This window comes from Myotis daubentonii, chromosome 7, assembly GCF_963259705.1.
Source record: "Myotis daubentonii chromosome 7, mMyoDau2.1, whole genome shotgun sequence".
NCBI classification, from domain to species: Eukaryota; Metazoa; Chordata; class Mammalia; order Chiroptera; family Vespertilionidae; genus Myotis; species Myotis daubentonii.
In genome coordinates this window covers 10,912,272-10,918,560 of record NC_081846.1, presented here as the reverse complement: position 1 = coordinate 10,918,560, position 6,289 = coordinate 10,912,272, and positions in this window count along the sequence as shown.

Sequence of the window (6,289 nt, the reverse complement as noted above, 5' to 3'; positions counted from 1 at the left end):
CATTTCCTTACCTTGAGCAATAAAGCAGCCCCAGAATCTTCGGATACAGAAATTAAACTAAACTAAAAAAAACAAACAAAAAAATCCCACACCAAACAAACAAGTGAAAAACAACAAAAACAAAACAAATTAAATTAGGATGGAAATACAAACTTTAAAATATCATTAACTCAGGAGTATTGAAAGCAGTGCGTTGTTGGAGGCGGTCAATGGGGGAAGAAAAAAAGGGGACATATGTAATACTTTCATTTTTTAAAAAAGTAGTGCACTCATGTGTTTAAAACATCCTATATAATAAAAGCCCAGCAACCATAATGACCAGAACGACCACTCGACCAGTCACTATGAGGTGCACTGACCACCTCTTAGTCCCTTTCCCCAGCCAGCAGGCTCCCACCACCCAGTGGCAAACGGGGACCTGAGGGTGGGTGGGAGGGGATGCGGGTGGTGCCAAGCCAAGGACTCTGCCCTGCCGGTCGCCCCCCACACAGAGGGCAACCCACAGCGGGGGTGGGGTTGGCGAGTAGGTGGGAATGGCTGACTTCTTGGTCCCTCCCCGCAGCCCACAGGCTCCGATCGCCTGATGGCAAACTGTGAACCCAGGTGGGTGGTGGTGGGAGGCGGGGCTGGCTGCCAGCAGCTGGGGAAGATGGTCCTGATCGCAGGCTGCACCTAGGGACCATATCCACGCACAAATTTCGTGCACCGGGCTTCTAGTACAATGTATAAGTTGTTTAAATGGGCAAAGAAAAGCTATGGGACAGTATGGGAAGAAAAATGTTTGTTGGTCCAGATGGGTCATATCCAAAGCCCAACATAAAATATTTTCTTCTACTTTTTATGTGCCATTTAAAAGGAGACTAAAAATCTCAATAAAAACTGTCCTTGGCATTTAAAGTGAAGTCGTGGTTCTTCTCTCGGTGTAAAAATAAACCGTTCAGTGCCCAAAGTGTAAACACCAAAGGCCTATATAGATACAGGTCTGCGTGGAGTGAACAGGTAAGATTTTGAAGGGCATTGTTTTTACATTAAAGAAAGTTGTTTCCTTTCTCCCATTTCAGAGTAATACCCCACAGTCTGCAAAACACTGGAACGTAGAAAAAGAAGTTCTCCACAGCCCCGTCATCCAGGCCTAACCACTGTTAACATCACACATTACTCTGTATTGCCTTTGAGCTCATCTGGGATTTAAATTATGATCCAGATGATGTTTTTTATTGTTTTCTCCATCTAACATGGGCATACCAAGTTATTGAGATTGAAGAAATTACTTTTGTAAGGCTTTTCCTGGAAAAGTAAATAAGAATAAAAAACACCACCAAAAATGTCACCGGAGTCCCTTTCTGCCTCATCTAAAAGATGAGCCCCCACATGAAAGAGACGGTTTCTATTGAAATTTTACAGCTACAGCAACATTAAAACCGGAGAGCTGGAGGGCCCGTGCCACTGACCTGCTTGCTCAGGAACCGGCGTCTCCCCAGCTGGCTTTCCCTCGCCCTCTGCACCGCGCTGCCAGCTACTGAAGGAGAAGCCACAGAGAACAAACAGGGCAGCGGGCCAGTGGCCCATCGTCTGCAGTGAAACGGAAACACCTCTGTTTACCACTGTCACTGTCACAGGAGAACGCCACGGCACACGGCTCTGTGGTCAAGTTTGAGTTCTATAGCCAGTCTTGGTTCAAGGACATTTCCCAGATGCATTGCCATGGATAAGTCACTGATTCTAATTCCAATTCTATTATCTAAGGCAGTAAGAACAGCAGTACCTCGCTTCAGAGGGTTATTATAAAGGTTATGCTAAACAGTTACATATAAAGTGTCTCATTAAATGATCAGTAAGGGTTACCTAATTTTATGATGATTTCTGCTCAACAGCCTTGACTATCTTACGCGTGACAAGCTAAAATGAGTTCTATGGGACCATTTTCTATGGCCAGAAGCTTCTGGCTTTCCTAAGGAATGAATAAACGAACCTGATAGACGGAGAGAAGTGTTTGCTTCTGGTTTTGTACGTTTAGCTGTTTTCATGGTCTCTACCTGTTTCACTGACAGCACCAACAGCGGCATTTCCTTCACCACATAACCAGGAAAGCTGAGTTTCAAAGAGGTGACTTCTCTATCCAATGCCCCATGACCAGTAAGCTGAGAGCCAGAACTAGTCCCCAAACTGTGGCCCTAAGTCCAGGGCTTGTCTGCATCTCCTTGGTATCATCCCAGTAATCTAAAAAATAAGTGCTTAATACCTGGAATTGGGATGAATGCTTATACTATTGGTTTTTAAGCATCTGAGCCTCCATAACAGTCTAAACATGTGTGGCAGGACTAATCCATGCTGGTGTATACCCCTGGCCGGGGGTCCAGCCTGCAACGGAAGTACATACCCTGGACTGGAATCAAACCCAGGACCCTTCAGTCCGAGGGACTATGCTCCAACCACTGAGCAAAACTGGCTAGGACGACAGTTATTACTTTTGAAAAGAAATAACTGATTATATAATTACTGGATATTACTTAGTCTCTTGACAAAATACTCCAAATAAAATATAAAACAAGAATTGCAGAGGCCCTGGCCAGATGGCTCAGCTGCTTGGAGCGTTGTCCCATACACCGAAAGGTTTCAGGTTTGATCATGGTCAGGGCACATACTGAGGTTGCGGGTTTGAAACCCAGTTAGGGCCAATGCAGGAGGCAACAATCAATGTTTCTCTCACTCTGAAATCAATAAAAATATATCCTCGGGTGAGGATTTAAAAAAAAAAGAATTGCAAAAATACATTCATATAAAATTATTTATCTGGATTGATATTATAAAAAGTATGGCAAGTGAAAGTACCATTTTATTTAAATTACTAGAAGCCCGGTGCACAAAATTTGTGCATGGGGGATGATGTCCCTCAGCCTGGCCTGCACCCTCTCCAATCTGGGAAACCTCGGAGGATGTCAGATTGTCCTGTGGGATCAGGCCTAAACCAGCAGTCTGACATCCCTCTCACAATCCAGGATCACTGGCTCCTAACCATGCACCTGCCTGCCTGCCTGATCGCCCCTAACCGCCTCTGCCCTCCTGATGGCCCACAACTGCCCTCCTCTGCCAGCCTGATGACCCCTAACTGCACTCCCCTCCTGGCCTGATGGCTTCCAACTGCCCTGCCCTGTTGGCCTATTGCCCCTAATCGCCTTTGCCTTGGCCCCCACCACCGTGGCTTTGTCTGGAAGGAACTCAGACGTCCAGAAAATGGCCAGTCACCCAGTCTAATTAGCATATTACCCTTTTATTAGTATAGATTCTGTTAACTATGATTGCCCTTTCTGTTCAAAGAAAGGACACACTAATCTGGCTGGGAGTCTTATGCCTCCAGGACCACCCTTGGAATGCGGTCCATCCTCATTCAAGAACTGCCCATTCTCTTGCTGCCATGCCCCCAAGGTCAGCCTTAGTTCCGCCTCAGCTGGCCTGTGCAGGTTTCTGACATCACAAGCAGGCCACCGGCTTTCCATCCCATCCGAGTTAATATCAACGCTGACAACTGGATGTTTAATGGACGTGATGCTGGGTGGGACTTTGCAAATTTCTCCGCCCTGCCGAGTTCTGCAAGCACCCAAGTACCGCCTCCCATTCTGCCACTTGGAAACCTCTGGCTTCTTTGTGTTTTTTTTTTCCTTTCCCCTCCCGCTTTGCCTCAGGTGGGGAAGATAATGGTTTGTTAACCACAAGCAGTCTTGGAACTGACTGGCCTTTGTTTTAAACGCCCCTGGATTGCAACCTTTACAAATTTCACACTTTTAAATTAATCTTAGAATCTTAAAATTTTAACCCCAGCACAGAAAATCATAAATCAGGGAAGAGAAAATTAAAGTCTCTACTTTACAGACATAAAGACAGAAATCTTAACTAGCTAAGAATTTCTGGTGGACCAACACCCTGCCACGGAGAGCAGGATGAATCCCCAAGAATAAGGATTCTTGGCAGCTGCTGGGACTTTCCTGCAATCTCTGTCATGGGTTCAGGCCCACCACACACAACTGAGCTCCCCCCAAGGCAGGTTTTGCCCCATCTTTAAACAAATTAAACAAAAAAACCAGGCATAAAACACCAACATACACTCTCATACAGGCACGCGCAACACTAAAAATTTACACTAAGAGCAATATCTCTATCCCTGGTTCGGGAACTTGCCTCCCCAGAACCTCAGCATTCTACCAATGGACTATTTTGGGGGAATGTATTCCCTAGGCCTAGAATTTCTGTTTCCCATCCTTAGCAGGACCCTTGTGACTATGTACTCAACCCCTCATGTTGGAGGTTTCTCATACTCCCTGAGATCTGCTTTGTCCCTCTCTGGATGCTTCCCTCGCAGAACAAAACCACAGATCAGAAATCTGCACTCACTTTATGTCCAAGACACATTCCAGTCACATATTCCTGACCTCCGAGGGTACCCAATCACCAAAGTAGTACTCAGTCCAATTTCCCACCTTGGCTCATGCATGAGGTTACCTGATTGCCACGGGTCTTTCTTGGCCCTTCCTGCATTGTTGTCTGACTCTCGATCCCAAGCTCATAGTTGGCCCAGGGGTAATGGCTGTCACTCCTCGCCGAGGCCACTGTAACTTGGCAACAGGGTGCACCTCCTCAGGGGAGGGGTCTAATTTCCCTGTGGCAATAGATGGTATCCTGGATGAGCCCCCAAATTGTTAATAATAAGGCAAGCCCCCCCAAGTCAGGGGTTCTGGTAGAACACAAAACATACTCGGGAGCTATGCAGCAAGGCAAACATCTTTACATCTACATAGAAGGGTGAGCGCACATGGCCTGGAAGTGTGCATACACCGAGCAGGCTGCCTGCTCGGGATTTATAATCCCTGATGCACGTGACCTGTCCCTTGCTCAGGTGCACAGTCTTTCGCAATAGGCTAATTCAAAGGGAGGAGTTGGCCTTTTCTGTTTCAAGATGGCAGCCCCCAGGGGAGCTCAAGCCGTGCAGCCAACATGGCGGCTGCCAAGTCACACAGTCCAAAATGGAAGCTGTCTAAACTGTCCTTTGACAGAAAAGAAGGCTTGTTTATTCCCAAAAGACCTAACACCCTGAGCAAATCACTGGAGCCAAGATTCTGCGTGGGCAACATCAGTTAAGGGTTGGGACTTTGCTTCAAGAAGGCTTGTTTTGTCTAGTCTATACATGATAACAAAACCCCACACACTAAAGTTTATAGTCTTTAGTTTATGTCCTTCCTTCTTAAGTAGAAAAAAATCTCCTTGAATAAAGTGATTGCCTTGTAGACCACTAAATATTCATGAGTGCTGCAAGGTGCTTGTATCCAGGCAGGTTCTCAGTGACTCTGGGTAAATGAATATATAACAATGCAAGTCAAACAGAGAAGATTTTTCTTTATGTTTCCAGGTTCCTGTGGTCTCTGTGATGGCCACCGGTTCTTCCCTAAGGATAATGGAGTAGTAGTTTATACTGTTACACAGGGCAATCATAGGAGATCCTGAAAATCAAATAAAGCAGCCAATGAGATGTCAGAGGTATGATGCAATGGGGTGGGGCTCAGATAGAAGAAGAGAGTATTTGAAGAAAATTTAAATTTGGCAAGAAAAGAACAGAGTGACAGGAAAGCACAGGGACAACAGAACATCAGGTAGGAATTGGAAAGCCTCTTGGTTTTATGCTTTCATTGTCTGAATGAAAAGAAAACGTCCCCAGAGGTAAACTGACTTTTCAATGCCACATAAGACTTAGTCCATAGAGGCTGAACTAGAGAAAGATGAACAGAATGAAGGCTGGTAACAAGGGGAGAAGTTGAAAGTCAGAAGTAGAGGGGAAATGGGAGGCTGAATCAGTGCCTACAGTTTAGGGAAGGAGAACTGGCTTTTTATTTTTGTTTTTTTGGTGGTGGTTTGTTGGTAGAAGAAGGAAGTCAGAATAGAGGTATTGTGGAATAGATTTATTTAAAACAGAAGCTAAAGACCAACTTTCCTGAAGAAGAAATAACATCTGTAAAGGAAATGCTGTTTCTGAAAATTCCAATGCTAGCAGTTCTCCTCGCAACTGGTGACAATGAAGATGGTAAGAACTCTGGCCACTGCCCTGTTGGGTGCAAAAGTGTGTGTGTGTGTGTGTGTGTGTGTGTGTGTGTGTGTGTGTGTGTGTGTGTTTCTGTGTGGTATGGTGTCCTCAGAACATACCTGGAGAGGAGAATGTCAGCGTAGTTCTCAGTATCCTGTACTCTAGGACCCTGTGCCATTCTGAACGTTGTTTGTAAAGACTGGGGCCCTGGGCAGCTGG